The following is an 11,514-nucleotide window of genomic DNA, read 5'->3' as shown; positions in this document are numbered from 1 at the left end:
TGACTTTCCTCCCGCGACCCGCGAGGCCGAGGCTACTGATTGGTGCTTCAGGACCTTGAGAGGCTTGGAAACAACAGAGCCAGGATTCCAGCGCTCCACCTTGTGCGGGCTGAGCGTGTCTGGGCAATGACTGTGGCTCTGGATGGAGTCACTGTGGATGAGGGAGGCAGAATTGGCTCGGTCAGCGAGCACTCGTTGCTCTTTTTAAACTCTATGGCACCAGGGATGAAGTCACCTTTCTCCTTTTAAAACTGAGCTGACTTATTTGTGAGTCCCTGTCACTGCTGTTAGAACTTAGTCTTTTTTCCACGGCTGGTCACCAGAACCTTCTCTCAGGTAAGCAAGCACGTTTTTATTTAGTAAGTTTCCACCCCGGGACAGTGGGTTCAAGGGACTTTGGAGGGCATCCCTGGGGATAATGGAGTAAGGTCAGGAGACACTGGTTTGAAGGGGGCGGAGAGAAGGGGGTCCTTGATCCTAACCAGTAGTGTAGCCGACACTGGCTGGGTGGTTCAACTCTGAGCCTCGTAATGGACAGCGCACTGAGACTGGGGCTTGATTTGGGTGCCTCTCTACAAGTTATGTTTTAACTGATGACGTAGCTAGAAGTGGCCTGGGTTGGGCTGGCAGCCTCCATCCTTCCTTTGCCTTTTTGACCACTGACTTGAGCCAACCCCTACAGAGTTGGGGTGCAGAAGGACAGCAGCTATGTGGCAAGCCTCGGTTTGTTCTTTAGCTGGCTTGAATGCTTTCCTTCTTCCTCAGGCATGTAGCAGGAGACAAAGGGGCCCAGGATCCCTGCTCTGACATGCAGGTACCTCAGGTAAACAACAGCTGTGCGGCTGCATGCTTAGCAGAAGTGAGCAAACATAGCCAAGTGCCTGTCTGTGCAAGTTCTAAGGAAAGGGGCATGTGGTGTGTGTGTGTGTGTGTGTGTGTGTGTGTGTGAGCGTGCACGCATGCGCGATTGAATACAGTGATTCCAAAGACCAGGAAACTCTCCCTGCAACACTGTCCCTGAGTTACACTGTCACTGATTGACTCATAGAGATCCTCCACCTTTGGAAGGTTTGATAAAGGCATCTCTAGGTTGTCACAGAGATGACAACAGACAATGAATGGAATTTGGGAAAGAAAGCTGAGCCACTGTCCAGGGAATACTGACCTGCAAACCTTGTATCTCTTGCCATAAGACTCCCACACACAAGTACTTGGCACAGTCCTGAGGGATACCAAGACCAGCTTTTTAAAATGATTATTTTTGCTATGTAACCCTGCCATCCCTGGCATTTGCTGTGTATCTCAGACTGGCCTCACAGAGAGCCTTCTGCCTCAGCGTCCTGAGTGCCAGTATTACTTTTTATTTTGAGGCAGCTCTCATTAAGTTGCCCAAACTGAATTTGAACTTACTGTAGCCCAGATATTATCCTCCTGCATCAATTTCCCAAGTAGCTGGGATTACAGGGCCTGTGAAAGCTGACCAGGCTGGGCCTATGCACTCTGGGCCTGGTCTTGGCCACGCTGGGCAGTTAAGAACTGTTAACTATTTTTCTCTTTACCTTTTCTCTGAAGGTTTGTAATCTCTCACTAGAACAGTGTGTGTGTGTGTGTGTGTGTGTGTGTATGGGAAGGAGGCACAGCAACCAACATAGGAGGAACACTTTGACAGGACCCGACAAATAGCACAGAACACTGAGGACAGCAAGCAAGCAGAAGCTGTAACAGACACAGTAGCCACTGAGAATGTAGGAGGGGCTTGAGTGGGCAGTGCCTATGTGCCTGGTGACAGAGGGACACATTCATATTTAGCACTTTTATGTTCAGATTTCTTAGAAATTAAAAACCATATAGGATTCTCTGATATTGAAGAATCAACCTTCCAGAAGTCTTTATGCTTTCAGTGACTTAAGGATAACTGTGTTCGTGCTTCAAGGCAAGCTCATTCACTCGTTCATTGATCAAACCTCTGGATGTCTTCTCTGAGTGGGTTCTTTGTCACTTTTTCCATGAAAGATTGATGGAAATTTTTCTCACTGAACCTGAGCTAGCCTTGGGAAGCTGCTTGGCTAATAAAATAAGAAGAACATGACATCTAGGGACAACCAGACTTAGGATGGTTTGCAACTTCTGTCTGCACTTGTTCACCTCTAACTCAGGGGGAAGTCGGCCACCATGAAGTCACGTGCTGCCAAACTGGCTTCTGGGAAATAAACACCCAACTTGAATTTTATGTTTGCCAGTTTTGATGGCACCAATATTCCTTGGGTGGCCTTTGCAAGCTACCTAAGTGGCATCCTGAACACAGGTGGAAGGTACAGAGTTCAACTCTTAGGAGCTGGTACAAGCTGATACATGAAGGCCACTGCTTTCACACCACCATGGCCTGGAAAGCCCAAATTTCCCACAGGCATGGAGAGGCTGTGGTAAAGAAGCTGAGGTAGCTCTGGGATTTTCCATTCACCCAGCTAAGTAGGAATAGGAGCCTTCGGTGACTGTGGATCCACTGTGGTCAGAGGATTGGTGTGTGGAGGACCCACATGGTAGGGCTGAGAACCACCCTGCTGTGTGGAGGACCCACAGAGTAGAGCTGAGGACCACCCTGGACAGTCCAGCCACCCGTAGAACCCTGGAAGATAATAATTTTTTTGTTCTAGCTTGGGGGTGGGTTTACACAGCATTAGATAACTTGAGTGGAGTGTCAGCCTCATTTACTCGGACACCAGTCTGGGTAGAGCTCCTAAGCTGGTGGAGGGGACAGAAAAACCCATTCCAAGGTCTCTTTGGTTAAAAAACCCAAGGTCATTATTTGTGTCTATTTTTGTAGGAAAACTTTACTAAGTCAACAATTCTTGTTTGATAAAAGTTTGAGAAAGTCAGTAACTTTGCTAACAAGTCTTATCATTGGGACAAAATTATTAAGAAAGCTCCCTGACACAGGTCACATGTCACAGCTTCTCTGTCCATCTCCTACACACCCAAATCTCTTCAAGTGGAGATTACGGAAGCTCTGTCTTGCCTTGTCCTTTAGACCCCGTCTCATCCTCATATGCATTTTTTTTTAGGGGAAGCAGGTACAATGGAGAGAAAATGAAGTTAGGGAATATTCCAATAGAAAATGACACCCCTAGAAAAAACAGTAAAGAGAAGGATTATTAACAAGTCTTAAAGAAGACAGAAAGGTCAGTAGCTAACAGCAGTGATTCTGAAGTCCAATGGCTAGAGTCAAAGTCTGCTCTTTCTAGTTGGCTGACCCACAACAGTATGGAGGTGTTTCTTGCCTTCTTTCCCTCATCTTTCAAGTCTTGATGATGATGTCATTGCACCATGATCTTGTGAAGATTAATAAGATGATGCTTGTAGGGTAACTAACAGTTGCATAGGTCCCCACACATACATGTTACATGAGTAAACACGAATAACTGTAACAATGATCATGTTGCTTTGGTACATATAAGATCGCTGCCACCACCCCCAAATCATAGTATCTCTGATAAACCCAGGGCATTATAGTCACAGTCACAATGCCCAAAATGAGCCTTCAATTAATATTTACATTCAACTGAATACTTGCCTTGTGAGTATCCATCCTCATACCCAGATTTTTCCTCTTACCATTCCAAATGTGTTTCTAAAGGTTACCAAGTCTTGCTGGGCGATGTGAGTCCATGTGGTTTTGATCTCTTTTGAGGCATCCTCTAAGCCTTTTCTTACCCATGTAGCTGATGTGAGTCCTTGCAACTTTGATCTCTTACTAGCCATCTTCTAACCCTCTTCTTACCCGTGTAGCTGACATTGAGTAGTTCAAAGCTCACTCATTTGAGCCATTATTATTTTTTAAAATTCTGGGGCTAAGGAGGTGGTTTCATTAGTAAAGGACTAACACCATGACGACCTAAGTTCAAACCCCAGCACCCACATAAAAGCATGGTGTGGTAGTGTGTGCCTGAAATCCCAGATCTGGGGATGTGAAGGCAGAAGGACCCCTGAGGCTTACCAGTCAACCAATCTAGATGAACTAGTGAGCTCTGCATTCAGTGGGAGAGGAAGACACCAGCCTCAACCCTGTCCTTCACATGCACACACACAAATACTCATGCACACACGTGCACACACAGAGTTCTATTTGGAGAGACCTTGAGGTTGGGTGACTTTAACAGGAATCCTGAGTCCAGGTCTTCAGAAGTTCTCAGTTTTCCAGTTCCCAGCTTCCGCTTTGGTGAGACAGCCAGAGTAAGGACAGCACCACTCTGGAGGGCACGAGGTGAATGTCCAGGCCACCCTCTTTATTTATACCTTGTGAATAGCGAATTTTAATCTATGAAAATTTAATCTGTTGATTAATTCATGGCAGGCAGGTTTCATTAAGCCCGGTCACATAAGAGTTCTAGACCAAGCATGGTACAGACATTCTGACCATTAAAGAATGGCTGGCTCATGTATTTTACATCTTTTATTATGAAATATTTATAGGCCTAGAAGTCTGTGGTCTACGTCACCAAGCCTCACTCAGAGTTAACCGTCTGCATAATCGCAGCGCTGTATCAGAACAGGTCAGTGATGCTGGTACATCCACAGTCATTAGATTTCAACAACTGATTGCACTCCGTTGTGTGTGTGTGTGTGCAATTGTGTGCGATTTTGTTTCATGAGCTTCATGTAACTACCACCTCAATAAGATATGAAGTTGTGGTCTAAGTGCAGACCTGTTTCTACCTGTTTCTCCTCCTGTTTCCAGCTCCTCGAAGCCCTGTTGTCTCTATCATGTGTTTGTCAAGTGTGCTATGAAGGAGTTCATGTAGGTTTTGCCCAGGTGGAGTGTAACCTTGAGGACCGCCGAATTTCTGCACTCATCCCTGTTGATCCTTTCTTTAGGGAGAGGCACTGTAGCAGGCTGCTTATTTGCCCTCCTACCCACTGGAGAAGTTGAAAGCTGTTCCTATCTTTTGCTTATAACAAATGCATTAGTTACTTTCCTCCCTGTTTCAACCAAGCACTCCACTGTGAAGCACTTTGGTTACTGTTTGCGGGCTGCAGTCCCTCATGACTGGAAAGGTGTGGCACGGGCTTGAAGCAGTGGTCACTTCACAGCTGTAGTCAGGAAGCAGAGAGGAGACAGGAAGTGGGTGGGGCTATAAAATCCCGAAGCCTTTCCACAGGGAGTTGCTTCCCCTAGTGACATTCACCCCTCGTAAAGGGCCTACAACCTTCTAAAACGGCTCCATGACCTGGGGACCACGTGTTCAAATGCGTGAGCCTATGGGGTACACTTTACATACAAACCCTAACACCAAATAAAGCTGGCGCTAGCATTACTTACAAGTGTTTGCACAAGGGGAAATACCACTTCTCTGCCATAAATGATGAAGGTGGCGCATCTGATTCCTGTGGGAAACTGAGCTCCAAACTATTTTTTCAGGAGAAAGAGTTATTGTATTGCCACTAGCCATGTATGATAATGGAATCTATATCTTTGCCTACATTTGCATTATCATTATTTTTTTATTTTACTCATGATCTCTTACTGTGGTTTTACTCTGTGCTTGCTTAGTGGGCTTTAATCTGGCTATTTGCTGTCAGTATGGACTTTCAGTGACATGTGTATTTGTGTAGTTTGCCTCTTTAACAACTGCCAAAATCTTACTGCATGTGTATATGTATATATATATATATATATATATATATATATATATATATATATATAGTCTAGAAACAAGCCCTTTATCATGTATTTGCAGATCCACTCCTCAACTCTATAATCTTTTGTAAATCAAGTATTTAATTTTGATAAAGTTCACTTTATCGTTGTTTTCATTTTTATCAAATACCCCTCAACATGTCACATCCCAGCCGCTCACATTTTCCTCTGATGCTCATATTGTAAGTTTTAACCTTTTACTGAATCACAAGTACTGAAGATTCTCCTGTTTTTTCTAAAAGAGTTGTAGCTTTACATATTACATTTTCATTTTTATTTACTTTGCATTGGTTTTTATGAAATATCAGGTTAAATCAAAGTTAATTTGGAGGGAAAGTATAAATTTGTCAAAATTCCCTAGCACCATTTTTTTTATGGGCTAAACCTCCTTCACTGAGTTCGTTTTGCACTTTGGCAAAAGTAAGTTGGGCAGGGTTTGGTGGCATGCCTGGAATCCTGGCACTTGGAGGGCTGAGATGGGAGAGTTGCTGAAAGTTGGGGGCCGTCTTGGGTACATAAAGAAAGTCTTACAAAAAACAACCTGGTATAAATTTTCTCTTTCTTCTCTGCAAGGTCTGAACTTAAAGTCTGTGGCTCCTCCTGTCCCTTCCTTTGTGTGAGTTTAGTATGTGTGTGCCTTTCTTCTATAATTGGACTCTATTTATAAACTGCTTTATAATTTATAAATCAGCATGATTTCCAGCTGATTCTTACAGTCTTTCAGCATTAATATACTTTAATGACTGCAAAACCGCAGTATAACTTGTATTTTGTTAACTATATTTTGAGGGCTATCCAAATATTCCCGCTACTTTACTTAGGAAGAAGGTTGAGTATCCACACCTACGAGCCACGTGCTCTGTAATCGCATTCCATAGGGTAGACTTATTTACCTAGCCTTTCCCTATGCATTTGGAATGTTAGTTTTGCGTACACCAAAACAACGACATCAGTTTTGTTATTTTAGTCGAAATCTCACTCTACAGACCAGGCTGCCCTTGAACTCACGGAGATCTGCCTGCCTCTGCCTCCCAAGTGCTGAGATTAGAAGTCTATGATACTATGCCTAGCTTTGCATCAATGTTTTTTGACTAATAGTTTATTTCAGCTACAAGAGCATACTGCTTTCTTTCAGCTTTATAGTGAATGTTATTATCAATGTTATGTGCGTGTCCACAGCTGCACATGCAAAGGAAACCACTGGAAATGAAAATAAGACACAGCAACAGTTACGACTGGGGAGAAACTGTTGGGGTGTTACTGGGGAGGAAGACTGCTCCTTTGGGCCACATTCACTGCCTGTGTTCCTGAAAGCCAACAAACAAACATTTCATGTACAATTCTTTCATAACAGAAAATAATGTCTGCTCAAAACATAGGCCTGTAGGGGTCTTATTCTGTACTCGGTCATCCATATTAGAATAGCTTGGGAAGCTTTTAGGAGACATGGAGGCCTGGGAACTACCCCCGGAAGTTGCTCTGGATTCAGTCCATTAGCATATTTTAAAAGTCCCCTAGAAAGTTCTGATGCATAACGGAAGATGAGAACGTCTGCTGCAGGGGATGAAAGGCATCGCAGGGTCTCCAGAAGGCCACGGTGGCGAGGCGTTCCCAGCATATAGTGGTCTGGTACCACACTCCCGAGTGAGCTCTTCCTTCTCTGCTGTGTTGACATGAAACTCAACTCAAATAAGCACAAGGGAAGGTGTGGGCACACTGTGTTCAATTTGTGCGCAAATCTTCACTTCTGGGGCAGGCCTTATTTCACCAAGCTTCCTCTACATAAGAGGCTACAAAGAACCTACCCTAGCCATGACCGTGAGAAATTGCACCAAATATTAGTATTGGCTGCACAGCTGTTCCCACGCTGTGACTGGCATCAGGAGGTAGGAATTCACTGCTCTGAGCTCCTCATAGAGCAAGTTTTCAAACATCTTTTATCTGGGCAGCCACTTTGTTCTAATGAAAGCTGGACGCCCTGTCTGGGGAAGAGGCTGAAGAATTTTCTGTCTGGTTTCTAATGCTCCTGCCTGTGGAAACCCAAAGCGGGGCTGGAAGGTCAATGCAGATAGCTCTTCCCTTCTCTGCTCCACTCTGTGTGTCTCTCATGATGCCTTTTCCATTCTGAGTGAGTGTTCTTGACATATCTGCTTGGCCTACCTCACAGCAGGTCCACCTCTGGTTGGGTGAGGTTTTCCACACCAGGTAACCATGGGCACGTCTATTAGTTTGTGAAGGTATGCGTCCCTGTGGTTGATAGGGCCAGAGGGAAGGGGGAGAGCAGCCCAGGAAGAGGGCAGTAAAGCCACCATGGGCTTGAAGTAAGAAAGTGAGCTGAGAGGTGTGTTCTTGAGCGTGGAGAGCAGATAGAGCTTGCATCGTGCATAGCCTGTCGAAGTCGCGTGTTAAATCAGCCTCCAGCACATGAGCGACAGGATGGATGTCAGTGCAGTATGGAGCTAGAGTGGAATAAGATGCTTAAGGAAGGCTGGCAAGAAGATGGGGTGTCCCCACATCCCGACATCTTTAAAGTCCTGTTCTGACTGCAAGAATCTAGACTTCTTAAAGGTCTCGTCAGCCGGGAAGAGCAGGGAGATGGTGTTCGTTTTGCCCTGGGTGTTGAATATTGGTTTTGTGTAGCTAGTCAGCCTTGAAACATAATTTAGTTCAATGTGCTATGAAAGTGTACATTGGACTTCAAATCTTGTGTGAAAGACAACCTGGCATTTACATTACTATTGTCTTCTATTGATCACATAGAGAAATACTATTTTGAGTATGTAGAGACCAGAGTTCGCATCTCCAGAACACACACACACACAATGACGAGTGGGCGTGGCAGCCTGCTTGTAACTCCAGCTGACAGTGGAGATGGGGACCTTAGAGCAAGCTGCTAGAGAGGAGAGCCATGCTTGTAAGCTCTGGTTCTGGTGGAGAGACCCTGTTTCCCTGACAACCATTGACTTCTGTGTGACACATGTGCTCATGCACCTCCCCACATGCAGACACACACACACACAGAAATGGAAAAATGAAAAAAATTCCCCTGTATTACTTTTTAAAATGAATACTTGTGTGTTGAGTGTTTGCTTCCCTCCTATCTCCAGTTCACACGGTGAGGATCTAGACGCCCCGGTGGTGGTAGTTAGAGGTGGGGCCTTTGGATTTATGTGAGGTCATGGATGAGGTTTCACGATAGTAAGGGCCCTTGTAAGAAAAGGGACAAGGGGACAGGCAGAAGCTCCCTTCTCCCTCTCTCCCTTGTGAGGACACACGGAGCAAGTGGAAAAGGGTCTCCTCTGTGGCAGAGAATTAGGCAGTTGGCACCTGGCTCTAGAATTCCCCACCCTCCACAATAGCTAAACATAGATTGCTGTCACTTAAATGTTAAGTCTGTGGCATTCTGTTGTATTCAGCCAAGATGGCTAAAGCACGCAGAGATTAGAAAATTCAAAATAATATATGTCCCTCCTAGTGCTGTTTGGTAACTTATTTTCCCCTCCAACTCAGATATGCCTGTCATTGTTTGAGAATGAGCCACAGCCTCACGCTGGAAGATCTGCTAACACTCTATTCTTGGTTTGTAATCAGAGCCATGGCTGTTTGTCTCCAGATTTCAGCCCCGAGCCTTCTCTAATGAGACAGTTAATCCTCTGCAGTGGTCTCCAGCTCCCTGTGTCCGGTGATGCTGTTTATGGCTCTGCCCTGCAAGCCCTTGCGGCACTGTGCCCCTTTGCCTCTGCTGCTCTTTCCTGGCCTGCTTTCCTCCTCCCTGTCTAGAACTGGCACACGGGACAGCTGCACTCTTACCCACTTTTTCCACGGATTTTCTTCCAGAGAAGAGTACTCCAGCCTTCAGCCCTTCTACCAAGGTAAATGGTTGCCTTCAAAGACTCTTCCCAGTTCATGCTGACTCCCCATGGAACAAAAAGGACCAAGGCCCTCTTAAGTGTTACCAATGGCAACCAAGAGCAGTGGCTACCCTTAGTGGTCGATTTCTTTCTTTTTTAAGGTGGTCAGCATTTGTAGTGGGTACATTACAGACATTTCTCATTTGAGTCCTACAATGGACCTGACGATCATATGTTACATAGGATCTCTTGTTACAAATGAAAAAAAAAAAGTCAGGCTGGTTAGGTTATCCTGCTCAAGACTACTGCTAGTGGGTGATGACTGTGGATTTAGCTTCAGAGCCATCCCCAAATCCTTGCTGCTAACCACCATTTTTACCCTGCCTCCCACAGACTTGCACCTCACAGCTTGAAGAGCCAACCTGAATTTCAATGCCGAATAGCAAGCGATGTCTCTGAGCAAATTTGCGAAGATGAGCTGCTGTGCATTTGCATATTGCTTTGTGTGTTCTTTAGCTGGCTTCTAGTTTCCCCCAAACTGTGTTCAGGATGGAAGAGGCACTGTGAGCCTTCTTCCACACACTGGAAGAACTGAGTTCGGGGCAGAGTCTCCTGCTGGGTCAATACAATAAGAAAACACTGTGAGAACCCAGTCTCTTCAAACACCTTTCCCTTCTCTTCGTTATCAATTTGTAGCTGGACATAGAAATACCGGGACGAGAGAATTTGATGGCAGAGAATTTGATGGCAGAGATTTTGCTATTATTGCTGTTCTAACTGTGCTATTGTTGAGTGATGTTTTACTCTTTTGGATTTTTGAGGGGCCCACCCCTCAGCTCCCAACAAAATCACATACAGAGGCTTATTCTTAGCTATGAATGCCTGGCCTTATCTTGGCTTGTTTCTTGCCATCTTTCCTTAAATTATCCTGACTACCTTTTGCCTCTGGGTTTTTATCTTTCTCTCTTTCTGTATACCTTTCTTTACTTCTTTCTTTACAGCTAGATGGTTGACCACTAACGCCTCCTCTCCTTGTTCTCTTGCTCCTCCTCTTCCTCCTTCCTCCTTCTATTTATCCTCTCTGCCTGCCAACCCCACCTATCCTTGCTTCTGCCTCGCTACTGGCCACTTTAATAGGACCATCACGTGTTTTAAACAGGCACAGTAAGACAGCTTCACAGAGTAAAACAAATGCAGCGCAAACCAATGTGACACACTTGAAAATAATGCTCCCTAACATGGTATGTGAGCAGATGAGTTTCTCAGCTGACAGTATAGTATACCTGCCTCTACTCAGCAGCATTACCTGAGCCAGCTTGGTCACTATGCTCCCTACGATAGGGAAAGGGTAGAGAAGATAAGATTTTGTCCTGAGGAGGTGACGTTAGTGTGATATTATCACCGTGTGTGTGTGTTTGTGTGTGTATGTATGTGTGTATGTGAGTGTGTGTGAGTCTGTGTGTATGCGTGTGTGTGTGTGTGAGAGAGAGAGAGAGAGAGAGAGTGTATGTGTGTGAGTGTGTGTGTGTGGCAAGGGACTGTACTAAAGAGCATAAGGAGCTCTGGAACGCAAGGAACCCGGAAGCAGTCTGCATGGGAAGGTGCTGTGATGGAGGTTTCCAGTTTTGTCCTCCATGGACTGGCTTTAGAGTTGAAAATTCTGAGTTCAACACCTCATAACTTTTTTTTTTTTAATTAAAGACAGAGTTTCTCTATAGCTTTGGAACCTGTCTTGGGACTAAGTCTTGTAGACCAGTCTGGCCTTGAACTCACAAAGATCTGCCTGCCTCTACCTCCTGAGTGCTAGGATTAAAGGCGTATACCACCACCACCCAACATAACTTTTTAACTTCATTAGGCTTCCTAAAAATCTGCTTGCTACCACAGCTCCTTAGAAAGTGTTATAAATTATTTAGTGGCATATTTAAAATATTAACATCAATAAATTTCACTGGAGCTCTGAAAACA

This window comes from Chionomys nivalis, chromosome 4 (genome assembly GCF_950005125.1).
Source record: "Chionomys nivalis chromosome 4, mChiNiv1.1, whole genome shotgun sequence".
In the NCBI taxonomy this organism is placed as follows: Eukaryota; Metazoa; Chordata; class Mammalia; order Rodentia; family Cricetidae; genus Chionomys; species Chionomys nivalis.
The sequence above is the reverse complement of the archived record's forward strand: the minus strand, read 5'-3'. Positions refer to the sequence as shown.